Source organism: Phaenicophaeus curvirostris, chromosome 3 (genome assembly GCF_032191515.1).
Source record: "Phaenicophaeus curvirostris isolate KB17595 chromosome 3, BPBGC_Pcur_1.0, whole genome shotgun sequence".
Taxonomy (NCBI): domain Eukaryota; kingdom Metazoa; phylum Chordata; class Aves; order Cuculiformes; family Cuculidae; genus Phaenicophaeus; species Phaenicophaeus curvirostris.
The window spans coordinates 9,880,520-9,895,016 of NC_091394.1; positions in this window are offsets into that span (position 1 = coordinate 9,880,520).

Below are 14,497 nucleotides of genomic sequence, written 5' to 3' on the forward strand. Positions count from 1 at the left end.
CCTTTTTGCTTCACTTAAGATACAACATCTGGAAGGCCTCATTAAATGAAGGTTAGATAATCTACTAATAAACTATTTAATTAGGAATTTGCCAGCAGGAAAAGTACTAAAGCTGTTATTTGTCATTAGTCACATTTATCAGTGATAGAAAAGAAACCACAAAAGTTGCTGGGATATTTTGTGTCTTTGAAACAATGCTTTTAGAACAAACTTACTGGAGTTAGAAAAGACCAGCTAGAGAATTTGCAGTTATAATTTAAAGTAGAATATTAGTGCTGCAGAACAGTTCACCTAATTTCTTTCTGCCTTTCACTTGATTTTGTCATTTTCTCTAATGTTCTAAAAAGGAAAAAAAAAAGAAATCAAATGCATTGCTTTTACACCATATCCTTTTCATCTTTTCATGCTAGCATCAGTAGGGAAAAAGTTTTCCTAACATTTTGTACATGAGTAGTGGACATAAAATATTCTTTGACAGTGAACCTGCACAGCACTCATACTGGGCTGCTTTAACATATATTACAAACATTTTATCATCAGTTTAGTATAAAATACCCCTTGCTGTAATAAAGTTATCTGTTTTGGTGAGAATGTTGAAGGAAGACCAATGCTGGGCTTCTTCTGAGATGACTGCTCCTGTTCAGTATCAACTGGGTTGATCCCTGTTTAACACGTTTCACTTGTGATCTTTTAAAGCTGTCAGGATGGAATGATTTTCACTCACTTTGTTCTGCAGTGGATTTAAAAATCATGTCCCAAAGGTGGTAGATTAATAGCTTAAAAAGGCAAAGTATTCATCTAATGCACTGTCCTGTCTCCTTACTCGTAACTGTCATATGTTTATGTCAGTTCTCCGATGAAACAAAGTACCTCTATTTTGTTCTCTGTAAAGCGTTTTACTGAGTGGTGCACTTGTTATTTCAATGTGTTATTCTGTATGGAGCCGAACAGTGAACAAACATTTTTTAACAAAACTAAGGACCACACGAGCATTTATTTTGATTATTTTCACTCTTTTGAATGGGGACTTAGATATGTATAGCTAATCTGAGCGTTGGTTGGAAGAAACAATTTTCCTGGGAACTTAAAATGATTGGCTCTATACAGTGCAGAGTCTCAAGAAGACAAAGAATGTTTTAACGTGAAATACCCTCATTCACTTCAGGTTTTGCTCAATAGCTCAGCTGGACAGATGTTGGAAGAACACCACTCTTTGTACAGAATACAAAAATGATTTTCTTCTTTGTTAATTGTGGTGGAGGAAATTCTATATTCACTTGTTTGTTGATGTGGTTGGTGTTTTTTTTTTTTTTGTTAAGTAAAGTCCAAATATCTCATGAGTTTGCTCTGTGAAATTGTTTTGCTAGGCTAAGAGCCAAGTAACTAAGGAGTTCCTGAGATATAGCAACTTCTCAAATTACCAGCTCCTACATCTACTTTTAGAATTTTGAAGTCCACTATTTTCCTAGAATAGTATTTGAAAATAAATCACTCATGGCACTGAGTGAGCCACTGGCTGGCAGCATGAACAGTCTCAGGGACTTGGTATTTTAGAAGGAATTGGATTTATATTTTGACTTTGTGGAACAGTGCTGTGAATTATTATGGGCAAACTGTAGCGCCTCTACTTGTTTTAAGCATGAATATTGGCTGGAAAGCAAGAAACCTATGACCAAAAGGTGCAGCCTACTTTCTGTCAGAGGCTGAAATCTGCTGATATATGATTGTATACCTGTCAGAATATTTTAACTTATATGGTTAGTGAGATAGAGGCTGTGGAAGTAGAGCAAACAAATGTTACTTTGCTTAAATTTGGAGGTTTGAATAATGCTTTCCTCTGCTTATAATTTATTATGTCTTATACACTTTTGTATTTCTTATGTATTCTTCCACTTTTCAGTCATATGAGGTACAATGTGATTTCATGCTCCACATGTTCACTGGTGTTTTTGACATTTAAGCTGCTCCTCTCAAAAGATATGTCAAAAAATCTACACAATTCTCATCTCGTAGTTTTGATACCCTGTGAGTACCCAAGAATTTAGCCCTCTCTGTGTTTGCCCAGGCTGCTGTGCCTCCTCAGTGCAGGAGAGCCAAGGCTTTATATCTTATCCAAAGGAAGAAACCAAAAAAGAGCATCGGGATAAGTATTGATTTGAATATATTAAAAAAGGCAAGAAAGAGTCTGAGAAAAAATTTACAAAAGGCATTGAAAGTACTAGTAATTTTTCAAATATCTTAGGAGCAGGAAGCCTGCTAGGAGATCTGAAAAGAGATCAGAGAAGATAATTTGATAGTAAAATATGAATATTTACTTTTAGGGTTTTTTTAATAACAAACATTTTATGAGGCTTAAACACAATAATTTCTATTTTTGAGAGCAACTCGCAGGATCTGTCTCAAAATGAAGATGTAAGTAAAAGGAGCTGAAGAATAAATTAAAAATCTGAACTGTAAAAATCGTCAAAACCAGTTCAGGTTCACCTGCCTCTCAGATTCTGTAGGTTCCCTGGGATGAAATAGCTGAAACATTAACTGTACCATATAATTTCCCTTGTAAGGCAGGCATGTTAAATGCAGATCATTTTTGGAGATCATTCAGGTACTAATATAAGTCTATAAGGTATATATGTTTGTAGAAAATTGATAGAAACTATATTAAAGAGTAGGATTACATAAGACCTGGATCCTTCCAGCACTCCATCCCTCCATCCTTCCAACCCAAACTATTCTATGTTTCTATGATTTTATGATCCTATGATTCTATGATGCTATGATTCTATGAAATATAATATATTAGGGATAAATATAATAAGGATTGAAATACATTAGGGAAGAATCATGTTTTGAATATAATTCTAATCAATTAATGAGCTATGACTTCTTTGAAGAAGTCAACATGTGTGTGCGTAGGGCAGATAGTTTGATGTAGCCATTTGGTTTTCAAAAAAATTTTTGTTTAGAATTTCTTCTCCAGAAGCTGTTGAATTGACTTGCAGTGGGATAAAAATCTTCTCACATGGATAAAAAAATTGACCTAAGAAAAATAATGTAGAAATTAATTTTTACAGTGGAAGGAAATCACCAATGGAGTCTTACATGGATCTATCTCATATGTGGACTGTTTTCCATACTAATGAATGATTTAAGAATATAGGGAGCAGTGAAATGAGAAAACTCACAGATTTACTAAGTTGAACAAGGATATAAAAGTGAGAGACACTTTCAAATTACTGCACAAAGACATAATGATGATGAGTGAATGACAGGTCAAATGAAAAATGAAATTTGGGGTTGATAAATTTAAAGCTGTGTGTATCAGGGGCACTCCTAACAGGTTCCATGAAAACTACACTCAACACTAGTTAAAAAAGAAAATAAATTTTTAAAAGTATGATTGGAATTGGAGTTTAAAGTAGTGTTACTGTTGTACTGCATAGATCCTCCATCTGCATCATTAATATTGGATGCAGAACTGCTATCCCAACCTTGAAAGTAGCACAGGATCTGGGAAAGTCAAAAAACATCAGGAACGATCAGTTGCATGGAATGACTCCCATGCAAGTAAATATCTCATAGGACTGGAACTTTTTTTGATATTTTGAGCATTAGAAATTTACTTGAGATAAAAACTGATTGGACAAATTAATAGAATAAAAATTATAAATATTCAGATGCTATTTCTGGCTCAGAAGTTTGATTTGCTACTGAGAGATGACAGATTATCCAGCAGAAACATCAGCATGAGTCTGTTCTCTTTCCTAACTGCTCTGGAGTTGTCTTCTGACAGGTATTTTCAGAGAAAGGATTACAGGTAACTTTGGTCTGACAAGACGTTGCCATCTTATTGTTTTCATCTGTTCATTTCCTTCCAGACACTGGCTGCTCAGAAGCCCATGCCATGAAAGACACTGTCATGCACTGATATTAGAAAAGTGGGTGTGGTAGCTCAGGTGCAAGGTTTACATTTATTCTGAGTTCAAAGAAAGAGGGTGAGCAACATGAAGGCTGGTTTGCCATAACCCTTGCATGTGTCAGCTGCTTATAGAGTGAGCCAGATATTTGTGCTCATTTTGCTTGTCATTCACACTGTGAACATGAAGAGGAGGAGGTGCAGGCAGACTGAAGACTCAATTAGACCAGCACCGAGCCTTCTTTATGTGGAGCTGATGAGTGTGAGAAGAGAAATACTATCTCCAGAGCTAACTCCCATTTGCTCTGCTTAATAGAGGCACCAACTATGAGTTAACTCATATTTCTAGCACTTAAGGGTAGTGATGAACAGTGAGTTACAGTGCACATCTTCAGGGTGTAAACATAATTCTGTGTGGGTATTCTTATGCAGTTTGCCTCCTATCCTAATACTTACTTCATTCACAGTATTGTAAAAGTAGTAGAAGAATAGGGACTAGAATGATCTGTGTTACTGAAAGATACTTACTATGTCTTTTCTTCTTCTCTGCTTTAAAAAAACCTCAACACATAAAACATCCTAAAACTGGACTTGCACTGTAACAAGCTGAAAATTGAGACAAATTCATATTGCAGCACCTGAAAAGAAAAATAAGAGAGACCACAACTAATTTCTTGCGTTGACTAATGTGAAATATAATGGGCATGTTTGGAGATGCGCCAGTTCACTGAAAATATAAACAGAGACAAAAAAATAAAAAAAAAGAGAGAAAGAGAGGCAAGATATCTGCCAGTCTGCCCTGCAGTTTGCTAGGGTAGATAACCTGGCTGAAGGTGAGAAGGGTTGCTTAAGCAGAAGCCTTTATAGTATCTTCAAGTGTTTTCTCAACTGCCTGGGGCAAGAGCCCTGCAAGGCACTGTCAATTTCCAGAGGAACCTTTTTCTAAATCGCCTTTTAAATTTAGAAAAATATTTCCAACTCCAAACACTTAAAACATCTAAAAACTAAACTGCATCTAAAACACTGCATGAGGAAAGTGGTGTGGCAGTCCAGATGAATGGCAAGAGTTGAATGGGAAGTGTATTGAAAATCAATTTTTTTTTGTCAAGGAATGCGCAGGAGCAAAGAGCAGAGAAATAGGTATGACTGTTTACTTTCTTAGACAACAAATAAGGGTCCGGTGGATGGCAGAAAGCCAAGCTGTGGTCCATTGTCAAGCTCTGATCTCTGTCACGCTGAGTAACTTTATGTGATGTAGCAGTAATCATACCATATATTGACTCTGATAAAACGGTATTTTTGAGAAGCTAAAGATTAAAAAAAATTCAAGTCTGCACTGAGTATACTCAATACAGAAGTAGTTCTCCCTTTATTAGACCAGAGATATGTTACATAGCCAGAGGGGATATCACATTGGAAAAAGGCACATGATTGGATTCTCTATCTATTCAGATCTTATCTGAAAATGAAAGGTGAGAGGTGAGACTTGGGAAGGTAAGCAAAACTGTCAAAGTTATTTGTTTGGGTTTTTTGTTTGTTTGTTTGTTTTCCCCAAGTGCAGATCTGTTTTTCACTCCAACATACCATTTTGGACAGGAGTCTAGGAGTTACTCTTTAGTAATGTTTGTAATATGTGAAAAATATCCCATAAAACATTTCTTTTTTTTTTTTCATTACTTTCTTCCCCCAACTTAAGCAGTTTAGAAACTAGGGGCCAGCATCAGAAAGCAGCAGCAAATACAAGAAGTAGTGTTTGATGGTGGGCAACTGGGAGGCCAGTGCGTGGAAGTATATATAAATGATTGTGCATCCTGGAAGAAGAAGGGAAGTTCATGTTTATCTGATTATTACTAAACTCCAGTCATTTTGTTTCAGGAGCAAATTGTCATCACATTACTTAAGCTGAAATGCAAGGGGCTGCATATCTGACCAGTCTTTATCACTTACTTAAGTCCATCTCTTTTTGTGTTACACTCCCGCTTTAGCTTCCTTTCAGACCTTTGATGATAGTATCAAATTGCTTTGGACAGAAAACAGAACCTTTCGTCACATTGCCCATTTGAACTCGTTTTTACACAATTTGATATTTTCTCCATTAATATGTTATGTTGCTGATACTTTATTAGCTCTCTCTCTCAGATGCTGCTTAGCATAATTGCATTTTTGTAGCACCAGTAGTACTTTAATACACTCATGTATCATTAGTACTAAAGAGGCTGCGGTAGGTGCTTCAACATTCTTTCACCAATACAACTTTGTTGGGCACTTGGAGATGTCCAGTGCCTGATAAAAGTCCAACGACATGTGTACATACAATGTGATAAAACCTCGGAAGACAGACCCAAATTTTTTCTAAAGAATCCCTATCAGGTTTCTTTGAAAAATACTATTTTCCGTAAAACAAATCCTCTGCAACTTCCTGGTGACTTCAAAATGCATAGGTCTGTAAGTGTCTCTCCACCTGGACTTTCACAGGTTTTTTTTGACTAACCTGTTCTTTTTGCATGTGAGTGTTGATGGGAGTTGAGCCAGCAGTACTCATTGTGCCTTGCATTTTTCAGGTGAGAATCCTGAGCCCAGAAAGGTGCATTCCTGGGGAAGGAGCTGGGAAGCCAGTTGCAGACAGTTGCTTCAATCACTTAAGATCAGCCAGTTGTTGATTAGCTCCAGCAACAATCACATTAGCATGGTGTTGTGCCTGAAGGAATGATCCATGCTGGATTCAAGTACCTATTCTGTCTGAAGTATTTGGATCTTTTGCCTTGCATCAGCCCCAGCCTCTCTGGGGCAGAAATGGTCATACCTGGCTGATGAATCCTTTTCCCTTTATCAGCAAGGAGCATAGGATTGTGATAATTGCTCTGTGAATTTTGGATGCAATAGTCATTGACTAAAATGCATGTGAAACTTTGAAGTAAGAACTTCGAAGCAAGAAGTTCCTCACTTTCTCTATCTCATAAATCTCAGGCAAGTCACCTAATCTCTGTACTTCAGTTTCTGAAATCTTTGATGAACCTTGCTGTTGGTGTTTATAATGCTGATCCTAAAGTAATAATATTCCCTTATAACATTGATCTTAATGTAAAGATTAATATAAACTGTTTACACTATTCATGATATGTTGATTTTGTTAAGCTTTGAAAGATGAAAATAGTACGATCACAAATATGTTCATTTGAATGTAATTGTATAGTATCTTAGGATCTATTTGCTGTCTGTGACTAAGAGAAAAAAATATAAAATAACACCTTGCTCCTATCATCCACTAAAATTAAAAAATAAAATAAATCTTCCATCAGAGAAAAAAAATATGGTAATAGTGTGAAAGCACAATTTACAATGTGGCACCTGTGAGTGAAATTTCCAATTAGAATTTTTAATGTTTTCCTTTCCATTAATGAAATCTGCCCTGATGGGTTCATATGTTGGTGGGATAATGACTTTTTATGATATCCTAATAGAAAAAGCTTTCTAAAGTGGGCACACTGTATTGTCTACAGCAACTGCCTCCCTTTCCTGACATAGGAAACCAAGGACCAGACCACTGTTTAATACTCAATAACTGCAGAAACAGCCTGTTTTAAAGAATTCATTCCTTAAATTCTTTCATTATTTTCCATTTAAGATTATTTTGTAAGTAAGTAGTTATTTCAAGGCACTTAAATTGATGAAAAAATTTAATTAATTAGAAATGAAACTCTGTATCCATTTAATAATTTCTACTATAATTTATAATGATATCAATAAAGTAGTAAAATGTAATATTTAAATATTCATCAATTTATTTACTTTCCACTCTCTTTGCTTTGCAGTAGAAATGATTTCCGTGGAATTACCAATGTCTTGGCAGCAAAAGACATGCAATTTCTTTTTTACCTCTGTATATGATTATTGCTCTAGCTTTAATTAATCTAAGAACACTTTAAGAACACTTGTTAACTTTCTATTATTCTTAATAAACAGAAGTATTTAATACTTAAGTTGAGGCAGCGATTATTGCCCACAACTTTTTACCATAATTCAAATTTGTTCATAACTCATACTTGTTATCAGCATGAACTGATAAAAAGGATTTTATTGTAAGCTATTAAAAATTTCAAGATGATTGTTTCTATGTAAATATTAAGTGTCAAACACTGACCCTTTGCTGAAACAGGATGTCACACGACATTCTGCTTTCATCTGGTGGCAAGTTGTTTCTCATTGTACATTTCTTCTTACAGAGGTAAGTACTTTGGGATTTAACAATGCAAAGGACAGGCAGCTGTTTTATAACCACTTCAAACTGTTCAAGTCACAAATGAGAACAGTGTTATCCTGATTCCTGGGCAGCGTTTCTTAGCATCAAGTACCAAATGGCTAGATCCACATATTACCATTTCAGAATCTGTGCACCTGTTTGGACTTGCCTTTTCCCAAAGAAACTTTGTCTTAAAACGCTAGGGGCTCTACAAGGTGAGAGTAACTGTTTACAGGAGGAATTTTATGGCTTTTCACCCACACCCACACCAACCTCCTTTCAGCTACTGCTCTGCCAGATGCATTTAATTATTGCCATAAACTGTAAACATTACTGCATGACCATTTCCCCTTTAGCAAGATTGTGTGTGTGAAAAAAGTAAACAGATTGTATAACAAAGTGTTCTCTAGCTGTCAGCAAGGGCTTTGAAAATAAAACACTTCCCTCCCGACTCACAATTGGCTGACAGTCGGCACATAATGAATAATAGCTCCTGGGGACCAGCAGAAAGATGTGTGGGAAAACTTTAATTAAAAGCTTGTCAGTACAATTTTACCTGGGTGACATCACCTGACTGAAATCCTGCTGCCGGGCTTTGTTGTCTATAGGATGGCAGGTAGCGCGCTTGTTTTGCTGACAGCAAACAATTCAAAAAGTACTTTAAAACACTGGGGGGAAGACGCTATGCTGCCAGTAAAATATAATTCATTTGTGGTGTTCTAATTTTCTAATTAGTGGCTGTAGAAGGCTCTTCGCCATTGTGGGAGGAGGGTGACAAACAGGTTTTTGTAGCTCATTATCTATGATGTCCTCTTGATTATGTATTTTCTTGACATTCCATTCCAGAAAAGTGTGTTCCAGAATCAAAATACCAATTTCCAAATGTAGACAGCTGGGCTTGAGCCAGAAGTACAGACCTAGCATCAAATTCCCAGCATGAAGCCCTTTTATATATATTAAATCAGAGCACCAGATCCAAACAGCCTAGAAGCTCACAGCAGAGAACTTTCAGGCTGTGTAAAATTCCTGAGGAATAGAATCCTCGTGATGGTCCAACACAAAAAAGCACATAGCCCAGAAGAGTCACAGTGATGAATTTGATTCTGCCAAGTTCAAGTATGAGGTGGCATCCAAGTTCACCACAATGAGGTGGCATCCATGCTTCTGTTTGCCTTTGCTGTAAAATGGCAATGGGAGTCTGAAAGACCAAACTTGGTCCTAAAGCTGAAATTAGTATTCATTGAAAGAAACTCTCATCTAACACTGCTGAAAGCATTAATACTAGAAAAGCTTGGCTATTTTACAAATAATTTGTAGTAATGGAGAGTAGTTTCTCATAATTTAATGCTAATTGATTCAGTTGCATCATGATCTAGCTCAAGTCTTGAGCTGACTTTAATAGGAATAGGTTGGGTCTGATCCAGAAGCCACTGAGGCCAATGGGAGCCTTTCCATTAATTTTGAAAAAAATTTGGTTTGAGTGTGTAGATGGGTGGAATTTATTTACCTGACAGAGGAAAGACTCTCACTGAACTGTGTGTTTGCCTTATGAACATTCTCTCAATTTCCTTAATTACATGTAATTATGATTTGCAAAATGTTGAGGAAAGTATTATACCTAATTAGTGGCGAACAAAAGTAAACAGGAGGTTTATTTTCTTATTACATGCTAAAACTAAATGCTGTTCTTTGGCATGTATATGTGAATAATAACACACAGAGCAATCCCAAGTAAGACTAAAGACAAGGCTTCTAAGCTCAAACATTTCCAGTACAACTTCTCTGTGCCAAACACTTTGTCTGAAGATTAATGAACAAGGTTTTATCACTTATTTTGTTAGAAGAGGCTGGAGTTAAACAAAGGGAAGGAAAACAACTCCAGCAATTACTTAAGAATTTTCCTTTATCCTTTGCTGCTGTGACACACTGTGCAATAACACTTAATTTTTTAGTAAGAGATATGGCCATCTGAGGCTTTCAGTACTTGGATATTAAAATAAAAGCAGGTACTTTCATACTCCAAAGGAAAAAAATCTTATGCTGAAATGTAAAATAATGTCATATATTAGTCAAAATGTTCATTCCTTATTCAGTGATGAGCAATATTACTGAATTTAAAGTATTGATGAATGACAGAACACTTATCCAGAACTACATTCAGCAAGGCACCTTGAGAAGGAGTTTTGCAGTAGCTGAGCAACAGGACTTCAAGAGAGGCTTGGACTTCCAGTGCTGTGCATGAATTGGGAACTTCTGATGAAGCAAAATGAGAACTGGCATTTTGAGAAAAGTCCTTAGAGCCCCCTTCCATTTGAGACTGAAATCTGTATGTGGCCAGGCAGTAAATAGAAAACTCACTGACTTCATAGCTTTCCCCTGGCAATTCTTCTATTTTGCATGAATGAACAGGGGAACAAAGAATAAAAACTCCACAAGTAGGGCAAAGAAAAGTGCATTGCACTCAGCTACGGTGGAAAAAAAATCTGAACTTGTTATTTAGAACATTCTCTCAGGAAATCCTGCTGGCAAATGTGGAACCCAAAGTTCCTCTAAACTAAGTGAGAAAACAGAGACAAGTTCACTGTACGTTTAGAGAAATACAGGAAAAAAAGCATTAATCTAGTTTAGGTTTCCTTCAAATATGCTTGTGCCATGTGTTGAAAAGGATGAAATTTAAGGCAAGATTTACATTTATCTCATGTTCCTCATTCCTTTCTTTAGTAATTTTTGTTGAATCATCTGAGAAAGCCATGGGTTTTTGGAACTAGCTCAAAGGAAAAGCAGAATTTTCTCACCCTGCTGTCTTCATGACACGTGGAACATTACTGGTGAAGGCTCTTTCATTCATTTGTTTCTATTCTGGCTACTGGAATACTGTCATTATGTCAGTCTTTCTAGCCACTTCTTCTTACATTACTCAAGAACTCAAGCCTCAGAAAAAAGACCTTTGCTGGCTAGCAGTCATAAAATTGAAGATCTGGGAGAGAGACATCTGGCAGGTGCAGGGAACAGGAAGAATAGTTGTTTCATGAAAGCAGCATGGAATGATTCCATTCCAGTTTCTGTAGTCAGGATGTCTCATCACAAACTTTTGAATAATTGTGATTATCTATAGGGTTCATGGGGAATTTAGTGGATATTCTCTTCCCTTCAAGAAGTTGTCTTTGGTGGTCACAGGTATTAGTGATACAATACCATGATGGTTGCAGTCTTCCTTGTGTATATAAATCTAACATGATACACCACTGTTTTGCATAGATTTATAGATATAAGCGAACTCTTTGGTGTTGTTTTTGGTAAGGAAATTTGGTGTCAGGTAAACCACTAGACAAAGCATGAGATGAGAGGGTTTCAGTTACTAGCATAGGCTTCCTGTGTGATCTAGAACAAGAAATTGATGGTCTAATTCATTAAAGCATTAAGTGCTAAGGATTAGATACCTACATTTTTTTGCTGTTAGTATACAGAATTCATATACCTAAATGAAGTGGGGTTTTTTCACGTAGGTTCTTGTATGGCATATAGGATGATTTAGGAGCTGAAACAACAACATGTTGAATGGAACATTTGGATTTCTAGGCTTGGCAACAAGAAAAGGCTGCAGTAAATGTACAGTCCTCTGGTATGAAATTCCCAAATTAGGGTGGAGGAAAGAACCTTTGTGCTTTAGTTTTGAGCTCAGAAGCCTCTTCTAAAGGCAGGTGGGTTTAGTAGCTAAAAATTTACTTTCATCTATGCCTTAGCTGCTGATTTAAATTCCTTCTTGTGCTGCCTTTAGGTAGCCTATTTTCTTCTCTCCTCAGTCCTGTATCTTCCATAAGGCAAGGGAAAAAGAACATGTTCCTTATTCCCTTCTCCACCCTGACTGCCTGTGAGCTTCTGTGCTAGCATGCTTCTTTGGGATCTGAAAGACAGAGGTTTTAATTCCTGTGAAGATGAATGATGAAGCCTGCTTTGCATGTTGTAAGTGATTATAACTTTATGGAAAATAAAGCTGCAGTGCCACTAGTTCATGTCTTCTCTCTGCAGAGACAACAACCGTGGCTATGAATATGATGCTTCAAGAACATGTGCTCCAAATAACCAACAAGATCAGGTCTATCAAGGGTGGCTGAGTTCAAGGGCCCTGAACAGAGGCCAGCATCACATTAGAAGTATCATGCTCCTATACAGGTATGGAATAATGAGGTAAATAGGTAACTTATGACCTTTAAGGTATCCATTACAATAAATATTGGTCTTAATGGCACCTGAGAAGAGATCTTCAGCTGGTAAAAAATTCATCCACAGAGGGAGACATAATGATCTCTCACCTAAGTCCTGCTTTAGGTATCTAAACATTTCAGACTTTTTTCCTGATCTATTAATAGAAACAGGCTGTGAAATTCTTCTTAATGAGAACAAATATACTCTAAGTATTCCTCCAATCACTACTTACTAGCCTACTTGTTTAGGTGGGAAATATGCCTCCCTATTGACATTTAGTTATGCCTTGAAGCAAGGCTTCAGAGTTCTTAAGACCATGCCAGTTATACAAGTAAGCAGATGATGGTTGTTTTCATTACCACAGGGTTGTTACAGAGCTAGTAAGAAAAGTATGAGCAGACACTTTTATTTATTATTTACATATTATCAAAGTGAAGGAAGCCTCTTTAATTTAAGAGAGCTATGAAAAAACTATAGCAAAACAGCTTTGCTCTTGGTATTTGATGAACTGTGATCTTTGATTGTACTTGATGATAAATTATGTGGTTGGTCTCAGTGTTGAGTCTGATTTATAAGAGATTCTTTTGAAGTGATAAATGCCTATCAGCCTGCAACGTCACACTGTAAAACAGAAAGATCTGAACATACTTGACCAAACAACACCATATTTTGTTTCTAACAGATAAATCAAATGATGCAATATAGACAAAAATAAAATCAGTTAAGAGTAGTGAAGCCACTGTGTTATATGTAAGAAAAGGTACTATATTATAAGACTGACAAGTCTGAAAACAGGAGTTAACAGAAAGTCACAAGTCATTCTTGTGACAAGTGCATGAAATCTAAAGAACAGATTCCATATGGTATCATATTTCAAGTTGTATGTCAATGACTTCATCAGAAAGTTATACCCTTCCAGTAGGAGAAATGATACCTTTGAAAACATGTGTGGCTGCATGTAAAAAGTAAGCTCTCCCTGTCTTCACAGAGAGCCAAGACACTTTCTGCTGAACAGGCAGACAGAAGAGAAAGAACAGATGTAATTATCAATCATACACTGTCATTAGCCAAGCTTTCAGGATCCGTGGAAGAGCAGAGTACGTACTGGTCAGTTACTGGTGCAGGCTGTAGCTGCCTTGGTTATAGATTTCTTGTCTGCTGTTTATACTCCAGCATAGTGAAGGCAGGATTAATCTAAATGTCTGACTGCTTAGGAATCAGGATGGCTGCCAAGTACATATGTATTTGTTGCCACTTGGACATCTCATGCCAATGGCACAAGTGAGATAGGCTGAACCACAGAAATTACACGCATCAGTGTAAACACTTATTAACATCCTATCCAAATTCTTCTAGTTTCTTGTCTTTGGCACAGTGCACAGTGGATCTGCATAACTGAGATCTGCTGCAGAATTCAGATCCACTCTTTCTGCAAATACAGAAGAACGGTCACCTACAGGGTGGAAATGAGGCTCCATACCACTCTTCAAAGGAACCCAAATCCATATCTCTAAGATTCAAAAGGAGCGTGTGAACATGAGACAGAGTTATACAAATATTTATAACAGCTCACTGTTTCTCCCCTGAGCTATTTCTACTGTAGGAAAACATTTGCATCTATGCCCAGATACTACAAAGTTGTGGATAATTATATATTGCTGAAGATAAAGGTGTACCTAAAAAACCAAAGCTCAAAGTGCTTTTCTGCAGTAGAAAAAAAACATGCCAGCATTTTAAGGGATGCTTAAGTTCTGTATCTGTATTTATTTCCATTCTGGATAGCAATGACAGAAGTTGATAATTAGAACTATTGAGTTTGATTATATTACTGAGTTCTTTAAATGTGGATTAACAAATATGAGGTTATTAATCTCTAAACATGGATTACTGAGACTGAATTTTCTCCTCTCTATTTGAAAATAGAGTCTTGAATCACTTGCTTGAAGTTACCTTGTCTCTCTGTCTCTGTGTCTTTTGAATCCAGATGATTTCCTCTAGAAGCTGTAGATCCTCAACATAATAACAGGTTCATTCTTTTTTGTTTTTGTTTTTGTTTTAATTAGGAGCAATAGTTTCTATGTCACTTATATTTGTCGCCTATAGAACTTGTACCTCAAAAAAGAAGGAAAAACATCCAT